Below are 13,892 nucleotides of genomic sequence, written 5' to 3' on the forward strand. Positions count from 1 at the left end.
TATAAGTAAACTCGTGTCTAGTCTGGAAAATAGTAGACGTGTGCATTGAATTGTGAATGTTTGGATGTTTACAGAAACGGTTGGAAAAACAAATAAGACATTTATAAAGAAATTACAAAAAACACTAAAACGTTCTTGAGTTTTAATACAATTCGAATGTCAACGATATGCTGATTCTAAATCACGGTTAAGAAAGTTCCTGCCCGAGAGAGGGGAGTGTGTCCCAAAGCTTGCCATACTGAATATGTATTAATACCACAGATAGATATCATCGTCTTTAAAGAAGGAGCCTCATTCAGCTGAGGATGAAAAGACAGGCGATGGTTACTCTGTCCTCATGTTTCCACGGCTGCTTCTCATTTCCTTCTTCAGACACTTTCAGAAACCCATCATCCTCCTCCGGGTCATTTCACTTCCTCCCAGCACCTCTTGCTCTCCAGCTGTCTCACATTTAATCTTTAGTTTAAATGTGTTTTACAACTTCCTGTCCTTTAAACTTTTCCTTTCCTGTCCTCTACCTTTCATCTGATTCTTCTTTAAAGAGTTCAAGGAACCGGAGCAATTCATATCCAATATTTTTTTATTATTCCTTCAAGACCTTCTGCTGGTTTTGACAAAATGACACATTAATATATATTTGAGGAGCCGAGACATGTCTGCGGCACGACAAACAGGATGATGTTATATGATGTAAACAGGGAGATGAATGACCCGGTCATATCCAGAACACGATCAAAATAAGAATTGGACTGAAAGCAGAGATGTAGACACACTAGAAAATATAGATAGAGAGAACTGATCTCATGGGAAAACAAGTCAGAGGATTAAACATGAAGTAAGAAAGAGAGAACGAAAGAAAGTGAAGACTAAACAAAAAACAAAAGAGAAATCTCTAATGAAGGAAGGAATGTGTGTGTGTGTGTGTGTGTGTGTGTGTGTGTGTGTGTGTGTGTGTGTGTGTGTGTGTGTGTGTGTGTGTGTGTGTGTGTGTGTGTGTGTGTGTGTGTGTGTGTGTGTGTGTGTGTGTGTGTGTGTGTGTGTGTGTGTGTGTGTGTGTGTGTGTGTGTGTGTGTGTGTGTGTGTGTGTGTTAATGGAAACAGCTTATTAGGGTCAATGTAGGTAGAGCATAGGAAAGGGGAGGGGAAATATTAAGAGAGAGAACTAAAGGAACTGCTTTACTTCACTTTGCAAGGTTGGCTCAACCTCATCTCAACACAGATGCTGCGTATCATGCCTGCACTGGATGACCCAATCAATGATGGATGACTTTACAATCTAATTAGCCACTAAGGAATGTCTTTATCCCAGAATCACCATATTAGTAGAAGTCCCAAAATGTCAAAGAGTCCCCGTTATGATCTGGGAAGAAAACACGATAGTGATTTGGTTGAGGTGATTGCTTTGAGCATCAGGAACTACAAAGCAGAGCTGAGGAATATCTGTCCTCATTAACATGTGCAACGTGTGTTTACTGTCTGGTGTGTGATGAGGTTGACCCATCCTTGCAAAGTGAAGCAAAATATGGTTCTTTCCCAAAAAAAACACTATAATTTCTGAGCTTTTTTTCCAATAAATGTGAGACTTTGAATCTGACTTTTTTTCTTGTTAAAGTAACTCTTTAATCCGAGGGAAGTTTTTTCTGGTAATTTTACAACTTTTACCTAAAAAGAAATGTGTTTTATCTCAGGGAATAAAGGAGTGCTCTCCTTGTGAATTAATAAATGTAATCTGGAAAATGTACTTCTTTTCTCTTTTTTCTGAGCTTTTTTACAATAATTTCTCTCACAAGGATCTTGGAGAATGTCAGTGTGATTGCTCATTTAATGTCAGGGAATATAAATATATCTACAGCTTTAATGTTAAACTACAAATGCCATCATTCCCTGTTGTACAGGTCACACTCACAAATATACACATGCACCCAAATACTCAAACATATCCAAACCAAACTTTACAATTGCACTCTTTGTTTCACTTTCTATCCACACACACACACACACACACACACACACACACACACACACACACACACACACACACACACACACACACACACACACACACACACACACACACACACACACACACTCACACACACACACACACACACACACACACACACACACACACACACACATTGATGCGTCAGCAAACAGCCACATGTATGCATATAAACAACTGTGGAAAGACAAACACAAACACACTCCTGCAGTTTGTACATTTCATTATTCGCACAAACAGAAGTTAATATGCAAATGCATGCACACATGCAAATGATCGAGCAAGGCACCCATACAGCGTCACACACACACACACACACAAACACACACACACACACACACACACAAACACAAACACACACACAAACATACACACACACACACACACATATGAAGTGAACATGTGCGACACATACATGACAGCATATGCACATGCAGCCATGTACAGAATGCAGTCCCACACACCCACACACAGACACACACACACACACACACACACATACATACATACACACACATGCACACACACACACACACACACACACACACACACACACACACACACACACACACACACACACACACACACACACACACACACACACACACACACACACACACACACACACACACACACACACACACACACACACACACACACACACACACACACTCGGTGACACAGTCATGCACATGCCGCCGCCATATGCTATCTGGCTCTCACACACATGCACTCAGACATTCCTCCTTCACACACGTTCACATGTGTGCAGTCGCCAAGCTTGTTTCCATGGAAACGTGCGGGCAAGGTGTTAATGAAAGACTTTGTGATTGTGAAAGAGCCTCCAAATGTTCACCTGTACCTGCAGCTGCACGGTCTGAAGACATGCTGTATCAATCACATGCAAAATACACAGTTATATGTGGAGTAGATAACAAGTAGCAATACAAATAGGATATCAGCATCTGTTATCAGTTCGGTGCACATCAGTAGATAATAACAAATACAGTTACTCTCTTTAGGACAGCTGCTGATCTTAGGACAGTTGATATGACTGTTTTTAGGAGCAAACACTGTGATGTCGATGCAGAGAGAAATGATCCTCCACAGTCCTTTTTACTTGCAATAAGAGTTGTAAGAATAAGATCGGGTCAGGGCCAATGTCCGTATAGCGAGAGCGTCCTTTTTTGTGGCCCCCTCGACCAAATGCACTTCTTTCTGAACCCTCCACTGTTTTGGTGCAGCTACTGTGAGCGGGACACTCTGGGACACAGGGACATACTGTTTTAAATCAATGATGATTCCCCACAGACGGCCTGAGACGGATCTTGTTCGACCTCTTATATTCCTGTATGGTTCAACTCTGCAGTAACCATGTCACTAAATAAGAAAGTAACCTGATGTGTCTTGAGTGGAAGGACTAAAATGTTACGTCTTAGCTGCCAAAATGTCCCTGAACGTCTTTCCCTTAAAGTGGACCTATCATGCTATATTTGAATAATATAGTGTAGGACCATACCTATATAAGGCATATTTATACTTTTTATTTTCAAAATACCAAACAGATCATGCATTTTAGCCATTCCTCATATCGCTCAATGTAACACTGTCTTTGCATCATGGGCTGATTCTGTGAGAACAGCACCATCTACAGGCCTGGCATATGTACTACAGCGTCTCCAGCGCTTTCCAACGGCAATGTCCGTGGCTGTCTCCTCCTGATTGGTGGAGTTGGCCCAATAGCCGTAGCGCCAGTTCTGTGACGTCATAGAAGTGTTCAAATCTGGATCAGTCTGTATCAGATCCGTTGCAGCCCCTTTTTAAGAGATTTGGGTACGGAGGAAAATAGAGAGGGTTGTGTTTTCTGACACTTGGTGAGTTCCCTGGAACACCGGGGGGGACAGATATTCATGAAGAAAAGAGGTACAAAAGTGCATTTTGCATGATAGGTCACCTTTAAGGGCAATTCCTCAAAATAAAGAGGTATTTGTGATATTCTTCGATACATCTCACGTCTGCCGTTTCTCACACCCGACACGTCTGACTCTACAGACTGAATTCCAGATGAAATGGAGTCTTGAAATGGACCGGGTGTGTTTCGGCTGTGAAGTGCTCTGCAGCCTCTTCAACCTCTCTTTCTTTTCTCTGCCTTTTTTTTTCCAGGTGAGTGAGCGTCGGGGGAGATAAGCCTGTCACCGTTTCCCTGCAGACTGAAGCACGGGGAGCACATCTCAAACAGCGGGGAGACTGGCCAACAGCGATAGCCCGCCAACATCTCCATGAGACGCGTGAGGAGGGGGAGGAAAGAGGGGGAGGACGCATCAAAAACCTGGCATACTTTCACAGGAACTCAGGCTCCAGGCAGACCTATCTGTGACACAGCCCGAGTAATTGTTTTTCTTCCAAACGAGATTCACTTTGGTGTCAGAGCAGAGAGGGGAAAAGAGCTCATGATTGATGGAACGGAGACGTGAGCGATGGTGAATTTGAATGAGAGGCTTCAGCACAGAATGGAGGCTGAATAGTTTCAGTGTTGTGTTGTTCAAACACTGTATACAACCTGTATCTCTTCAGCAGACTCACACCGGCTGACACATGATAAAGAAGAGACCTTATCCAGAAACATATTAAAGGTATTTTGTTCCTTATTACGGTGGCCCTGAAGTGCAAGTCAAAACAACATTTCAGAAAACACATCTTCTTTCCAACTCAGTTTAAAATTAGTGCAGAAACATCTGAATAGTACCAAACAGGAAATATGTGACGCTGTCGGGTGCTGACCAATCACGAAGCGTAATTTCTTGACTGGCAGCGAAACAACCAATCACAGCAGTGCTTGTCCGGCTGGCTCTGCCCAATCACAAACAAGAAGTGTTCTCCCTAAGGCTGGCACCAGATGGACACACGAATATGGAATTGTGAATTTCGCACGAAGATCGCCCCGAACTTGGTCAACAGCCAAGCAACAGCCGAAGCAAGTACGATGCCTACAGAAGGCCACACGATGGCACCCGAACCACACACTCCGTCATAATGTTTCTATAGCAACAACAACTTCGAATTTGAACATTTCCTTTATCGTGTGTCCATCTGGTGTCAATTTCGGGACAGTGTGACTCGGGCTTTAAGGAATACCCTTTCAGTAATTTTTGTAATGCTGTAGTGTTTTGTGAAATGCTATAGTGTTTGTGAAATGTTGTTTTGACTTGCACTTCAGGGCCACCGTACATTATTGCCCTGGAAGACAATTTAGATCAATGGGCAACATTTTATTATGTGATGTCCAATTACATTTATTCAAGACAGAGATTAACTTTTAATTTCAACATTTAATGGCTTTTTGTTTTACAAGTATTGAAAGAAATGTTGACATACCAAAATATATGCACAACCTTTAAAATAATCCTTATTTGACTGCCATTGAAAACAGTACAGCATGTAAATTAATATACAGATCAAATTGGGCTAGTCATAATTAGTTTTCTTGACTTAATCACTATTTCAAAAACATCTCAACTTTACAAAAGGTTTTATTTAGAAATAAATGTCCCCACATTTCAAAACGAAGCCCTCCCTCCAAAATGTCCTCACTTCTTGAATGTGTCCTTGCTTTAGGAGAATGTCGGCATTCAACCAAAAAGGTTTTTGCCTTTGATAAACTATTCATCTTTTTCTTTAAAGTCCAAACTAACAAATATGTTCTCACTTTCCAGGTCAAAAACTCTCACTTAATCCCTTTCACAATGTGACCCAAAAAAACACTTATACCTCCGCTAACATCGGATGTTTGACTAAGTAGAGGTAAGGTTACAACTGGCATTTATTCCCGGAACAAATATGGACACCACCATGACACCCGGGTGGACATGCTAATATTCATCCCTTTTACACTGAGATGCTATGACTCTTTATGATCTCATGATGATTTGGAAGAAAAGACTGAATAGGCAACAGATCTAAAAAGAATCGACCAATGCTGCTTTTTATGCTTTAGGCTACCTACCGTGTTGTCTGTCGTTCGTGCCATCAACACAAAACTGAAAGACATAGTGGCAAAAGAGTCTATATCACATATTTTATGCAAGTATCTTTTTTTAAAAGACAGGATGCACACTCATATACGTGTGAAAGGGTTAGAGGGAGACAGCACACACATGACCTAGCTTTTCTTGTACATTGAAGCACACCTGCACACTTCAAATGTCTCCCTTCCCACGCATGCACACACTAGCCTTTCATTGTTACTCACACACACACACACACACACACACACACACACACACACACACACACACACACACACACACACACACACACACACACACACATACACACACATACACACAGATCATTCCCCACAGCCCTCCACACCATGTGCACAGCGCCGTCGGGGCTACTAAATGTTCTCCGGGTTAATTATGCGTGCGGCCCATTAGATGGTCGTGCAGGTCAGAGCCGACATGTGTAATTTCCCCGACGTTTATGAACGGAGGCCAACAGCCCACTAGAGGCTCATGGGAAGCAGGTGGCTGCTGGACGCTGTCCCTCCACAGGTGGCAGGGGGCCTGTTCTCATTTTTGAGAATGATCAGGTACTATACGACCAGGAGTTTAATCTCCAAATGACACTTTCTATATTCAAGATTCAAGATTCAAAGGTTTTATTGACATATGCAGAAAGCCACAGTGTAGAAATGGCAATGAACTCCTCCAACAATGCAACATATAATAAAATACAAAATAGAAAATAAGGGGTAGAGCAAAAAGTCTATATACATGTAAATAGAATACGATATGTACAAGAACATAATATGAAATTAAATAATGTACATTAAGACGAAATTAAATACGGTGACCCTATATATACGTAATGTAAGGTTTGAGCTGGTCATTATTGATTAAAGAAGAGCAACAGGTTGGGCATAAGGAAGCATCTTGACATTATCCGGCTTATTAAACGCCTACATACTAAATCAACGAATGACCTGACTAACAATATTGATTTTTAAAATGATTTTATTGATTTGAAAAGTTTTGTTTCCACTAGGATAAAAACAGTCAGTTGCACTGCGTAGTTCTTCTGATTGTGCTCATAGTCTGCGTCCAGTGTAATCCTTAATATTAAATAATCACATTTACTTTAAAAAGCCATGTTTGTATGACAGGAAATAATGTGTGTATTTAACATAATGGAATAGTTTTAAGTGCAACAAATTCACGTTAATCCAACCGCTTTTTTTCCCCGCAGTCTGTTCTTCTTCTCTCGGTTATCACGCAGTGTGTTCTTCTTCTCTCGGTGTATCACACAGTCTGTCTTCCGGTTGTTGCCTCTTTTGAATGACGAATAAACACTACCGCCGCCTGCTGGTAAGGAGTGTTATTGCCACTCACGCATGCGCAGTTCGGACGTGCTACTTGGCCGTCGGCTGAAGTCTTTGCGGTGTCCAAATTACACTCTATGTACTTATGTTAAATCTGCTCAACGACAGACCGTGTGACATTATCCTTATTTATTTTCCCCTGCAAACATATAAGACTGGGAATATCATCTTATAAAGAATGAAAACTACATTTAGTGTGGTTATCAGAGGTCTAAATGAGACAGGTATGAACATATCTGCTACGGATAACTTATCGGGGTGTCCCATTTTCACAGATCTCCATTACGTCTTAGAACTGTTTGTGAATCAATGAATTGAACGCTGAAAAAGAGGGAAACATCATCTTTTTGGACAGCAAAGCAAGTGAAGTGTTCCCAGAGTTTTTTGTATTTTCTGACTTTGTTTGTGATGAATTTGCAGTTTTCTCATATGACAACCACAGCTGGCATAGTACAAGCTCTGAGTGAATCCACTTTGCATGGTAACCACTTGTCATCCTTTCACCATTACTTTGTTCAGTGAAGTATGGAAAGGGTAATTTTCTGCCTTGTTATTTAAAAAGTGGTGTGTGTGATCTGCTCCCAACAGAATCTATAAAGGGGAGAAAAATCAGCGATGTCAGAGCGCTAAATGTTAACACTAATTGGAGTCAACTTGAAAACCAGCAGCATATTTTTTATTGTAGCATATGGGAAGTGTATTTGCAAAATATTCTTTATCAGTGACGCTGAGGGGCATTAGTGGTGGAAAATATCCTTTACTTAAAGAGGAAATATGATGTTCATTTTCAGGTGTATATCAGTATGTAGTGTCTCCACTTTAAAGAGTCCTCGACTGCTGAGGTTCAGGTCTATATCAGTATGTAGTGTCTCTACTTTAAAGAGTCCTCTCCTGCTGAGGTTCGGGTGTATATCAGTATGTAGTGTCTCTACTTTAAAGAGTCCTCTCCTGCTGATGTTCGGGTGTATATCAGTATGTAGTGTCTCTACTTTAAAGAGTCCTCTCCTGCTGATGTTCAGGTGTATATCAGTATGTAGTGTCTCTACTTTAAAGAGTCCTCTCCTGCTGATGTTCAGGTGTATATCAGTATGTAGTGTCTCTACTTTAAAGAGTCCTCTCCTGCTGATGTTCAGGTGTATATCAGTATGTAGTGTCTCTACTTTAAAGAGTCCTCTCCTGCTGAGGTTCGGGTGTATATCAGTATGTAGTGTCTCTACTTTAAAGAGTCCTCTCCTGCTGATGTTCAGGTGTATATCAGTATGTAGTGTCTCTTCTTTAAAGAGTCCTCTCCTGCTGATGTTCAGGTGTATATCAGTATGTAGTGTCTCTACTATAAAGAGGCCTCTCCTGCTGATGTTCAGGTGTATATCAGTATGTAGTGTCTCTTCTTTAAAGAGTCCTCTCCTGCTGATGTTCAGGTGTATATCAGTATGTAGTGTCTCTACTATAAAGAGTCCTCTCCTGCTGATGTTCAGGTGTATATCAGTATGTAGTGTCTCTTCTTTAAAGAGTCCTCTCCTGCTGATGTTCAGGTGTATATCAGTATGTAGTGTCTCTACTATAAAGAGTCCTCTCCTGCTGATGTTCAGGTGTATATCAGTATGTAGTGTCTCTACTATAAAGAGTCCTCTCCTGCTGATGTTCAGGTGTATATCAGTATGTATTGTCAATCAATCAATCAATCAATCAATGTTTATTTATATAGCCCAATATCACAAATGTTACATTTGTCTCAGTGGACTTCACAGTTTGTACAGAATATCAGTATGACAATACGACACCCTCTGTCCTTAGACCCTCACATCGTACAAGGAAAGACTTCCAGAGAGAAAACCCACAGTTTAAAGGGGAACATGGGAGAAACCTCAGGGAGAGCAACAGAGGAGGGATCCCTCTCCCAGGACGGACAGACGTGCAATAGATGCCGTGTATAAATTGAAAAGATAATACATTTGCAACATAGGTAGTCCAAATGTTTGGAAATGCATGTGTGTATAATAAGAAGATGAATCCACGAGGATATCCATCCAGGACTTATGATCCAGGACCACAGCCACGACTCAAGATCCAGGACTCGCGATCCAGGACACAGGACCGCAGGATCATCCATGACTCCGGATCCCGGCGTATATAGACACCAAAAAGAAAGGAATTTGGGGAAGCTGGGTTAATCGGAACATGAGAGTACACAGGTATAGACAGAGAAAAGGAAGAAGTAAGATGTCCCCCGACAAACTAAGCCTATATCAGCAAAACTATGGGCTGAATCTAATCAGCCCTAACTATAAGCTTTATCAAAAAGGAAGGTCTTAAGCGCACTCTTAAAAACGGATAGGGTGTCTGCCGTCCGAACACAAACTGGAAGCTGATTCCACAAATGTGGAGCTTGATAAGAAAAGGCTCTGGCTCCCATTGTACTTTTAGAGACTCTAGGAACAACCAACAACCCTGCATTCTTGGAACGCAATGCCCTAGTAGGACAATAGGGTATAATGAGTTCTTTAAGGTAAGAAGGCGCCTGCCCATTAAGGGCTTTGTAGGCGAGAAGAAGAATTTTAAATTCTATCCTGTGTTCTATAGGGAGCCAGTGTAAGGCAGCCAGAACAGGAGTAATGTGGTCCCTTTTCCTAACTCTGGTTAGTACACGAGCTGCAGCATTTTGAATCAGCTGAAGCGACTTGACTGACTTCTTGGTACACCCTGATAATAAGGAGTTACAATAATCCAGCCTTGAAGTAACAAATGCATGGACTAGTTTCTCTGCATCGTTTTGAGGCAAGATATGCCTGATTTTTGCAATGTTACGTAGATGGAAGTAGGCGGTCCTTGAAATTGATTTTATGTGGGTGTTAAAGGATAAATCCTGATCAAATATAACACCAAGATTCTGTGTGTAGTGTCTCTACTTAAAAGAGTCCTCTCCTGCTGATGTTCAGGTGTATATCAGTATGTAGTGTCTCTACTTAAAAGAGTCCTCTCCTGCTGATGTTCAGGTGTATATCAGTATGTAGTGTCTCTACTTTAAAGAGTCCTCTCCTGCTGATGTTCAGGTGTATATCAGTATGTAGTGTCTCTACTTTAAAGAGTCCTCTCCTGCTGATGTTCAGGTGTATATCAGTATGTAGTGTCTCTACTTTAAAGAGTCCTCTCCTGCTGATGTTCAGGTGTATATCAGTATGTAGTGTCTCTACTTTAAAGAGTCCTCTCCTGCTGATGTTCAGGTGTATATCAGTATGTAGTGTCTCTACTTTAAAGAGTCCTCTCCTGCTGATGTTCAGGTGTATATCAGTATGTAGTGTCTCTACTTTAAAGAGTCCTCTCCTGCTGATGTTCAGGTGTATATCAGTATGTAGTGTCTCTACTTTAAAGAGTCCTCTCCTGCTGATGTTCAGGTGTATATCAATATGTAGTGTCTCTACTTTAAAGAGTCCTCTCCTGCTGATGTTCAGGTGTATATCAGTATGTAGTGTCTCTACTTCATGTCTCCATGCTTTAATGTTCAAAAAGCTCTTTATTTTCCTCATACTCCTCTTTTCACCCTCTGTCTGAAACCAGAGCCCAGTCTGCTCTGATTGGTTAGCTGGCTGGCTCTGTTGTGATTGGTCAACCGCTAAGAGATGTCCCGCCCCTTAGCCTATCACGTACAATGTGTTGGAGCAGTAGTCGATAGCGGGAGAGAAACTTCCTCTGGAGGGAACTTTTGGATTTCAGCCTATGCAGACCATGTATATGCACTAAAACCATATAACACACTACAGGAAATAGAAAACCACAAAAATAAGAATAGGGCCTCTTTAAGTAAAACAATATTGTCCCAACAATATCTTAATTCGCCTTTACAATTAAAAGTCAGTTAAAAGTTTTTCATCAAATGTAATTCATATTGAAATCTTTACAGTTAGTGTTTATTGATATTGTGTCAACATCTCTCCTTGTCTTAGTCGTGGAAATTATGTTTTTGATGAACATATACGTACAGTCATAGTTGTTTTTGTTAAGTAAATGTTAAAACAGAAATGTAAGGAACAAAAAAATCACTCTTATGGGGTTGCAATTCATACAAGGGACTTTTCCCATGTTTAAAAGATGGCATTAAATCAACTGATGACAGCGGAAAAACAGACTTATTGTCAGTCGTGCTGGTTATTATCTTTGTCCCTGTGCAGTACATGATGTATGCAGGTGTGACACAGTGTGAGCCATAAATCTCTCCACACTCAGTAACCTGTATGTCACCTGTTGACTGAAGCAAGCTAATGAATCATCTATGAGCTCAGCGGCAACAGGACCACCTGCACACACACACACACACACACACACACACACACACACACACACACACACACACACACACACACACACACACACACACACACACACACACACACACACACACACACACACACACACACACACACACACACACACAAATGCAAATGAAGCCTCTGTTTTTTTTGTTTTTTTCACCACTCTGTTTTTTTATGACAGGTTTTTTGTTTTGTGGCCCCGTTGGGTAAAGCCCATGAGGGTTTACACCATCCCACAAACCCCCTCCTCTCCCTCCCTATCTTCATATGTTTGTGTTTTAACAGCTCTCCCGACACCACTACATTATTGAACGCTTTCCCTGACATATTTTCTGATCACTTCCACAATCTGGGGACGCCTGCAATTACATATTTCCCCATGGGAGAGACCCAAAAAGAAGCGACGCTGCGTTTAAACAATGGGGGCCTTTTTGATGAGTGTCTCAAGAGTTTGGGGGAAAAGTAGTACAAAAAAACTCAATTGTACTTTGTTTGTCGCCTCTCTACGAAGCGCCGGGGTTGTCTAGAGGTTGGATGGAGGGGTAGAAAAAAAACGAGGTGTATTTAGATACCAGATGGGACTTTTGCTTCACCCATTTACCCCCTTTCGAATGACGGCAACAGTGAGGACTAGAGTACAAAGTGAAGCAATCTGAGAGGTGTGTGTGTTTGAGGGGAAAGTGTGGGTTTTGACTCTGGAAGCCATTTTTTTTTTTTTGGTTGTTGAACACCAGCACCACGCTGCTTGGTCTTCCAAAGAGGTGCACAGAGGCAGAATTATTGCACATTGCCTATGACAGCGATAACGACTCGCCGCATACTGGGATTATACAGCTGTGTGAAGTCTTGGCACCCAACCTATTAAATATGCATGAATGTTTAAAATGGATTTTGGAGGATTTCCCCCCCCCAACCCAACCCCCATACACACACTCTCGTGCCCCCTCCTCTTCATTGTCAAACTATATAATCATATTCCTGTCTATTAAAATTTGGATGAATAATTTAAACGTATGACAACAGCCAGGCTCTGAATGAGGAGGTTTGTGTTCAGCAGCTGGCTCACAAGGTTGCTTTTGATGAGCGATGCATGCTAAATTGACACTGTTGTGGGGGGGGGGGGGGGGGGTCGGAAGAAAGTCGGAGCAAAACAATAAAAGAAAAACAATCTGCGAGAAAAATAAAGTCACCCCTGTGAAATCCGACGCCATGACTTCAAAAGTGTGACACAGAAACACATTGGCAGATATTAAATATTCAGCAAGGTTACATTGAGGTGGAAACAAACAGCTTTCAATCTCAGGTTTGTTTCATACAGTTTAATTCCAGTCAATGACTTTATCGCCATGACATTTGTTCGGGAACAAATCCTGCCAAGTGCACAATGTAGGCTGCATTTTAACAAACAGGAAAACAATCCCCAGGTTCAAACCAAACACCCGCTGTGAACGTGAGCAGTTTGACAGTGACAGGCGGGATAATGATGTTGCTCAAACATGAAATTGAAAGTGTCCTCAGTGTTCGTCTTGTCGGGAAACTTCACCGCAACCAGGAGAAAAAACATTTTGGAGATGTAAAGAATGATGGATACTTATTGGGATTTGATGGAAAGAAAAATGGGGGAATAAAGAACCTTAACAAACGTCAAAACATAATAGATCTGTTTGAATAGTTGTCATTGTTTTTAGTTAACGTATTGCTGCTTTCAAAAGTGACCACCCAAATGGATTGGAAGTGGACGAAATAACTTCCTATATAGATTAAGTTTACTGGCTACCTCTTTTTTAACACCACAAAGTACTAGATTACCTAAAACCAACTGTTTAAATATATATTTTTGTCACTTACCTAAAGGGCTTTTTTATCAGTGTTGGTCTGGCGTCAACCAAATATAGTGGAAATAGGTGACACACTTGGTTGCCGTGGCCAAAATGCAAAAAAGAATTCAACAGCAAAGTCTTCTTTGACCTGGTTATTCAAGATGATTCACAAATGTGTTGTGAGAAAAGTCAGACGTATCAACGGCAGATATCTCCAATTCCAAGCAAATCACCTGTCGTGGCTTCCTTCCTGTTTATCTATCAACTAGACGCCTTAGACAGAAATGTTTTAACTGGTTTTCTTCCTTTATATTTGTGTTACGTACAGTTCGAAGAGTTGCTTGGGCTCCGATGGTTTGGATGGTATTAAGCGATGTGTTTGC

The sequence above is a fragment of the Notothenia rossii genome (assembly GCF_949606895.1).
Source record: "Notothenia rossii genome assembly, chromosome: 9".
NCBI lineage: Eukaryota > Metazoa > Chordata > Actinopteri > Perciformes > Nototheniidae > Notothenia > Notothenia rossii.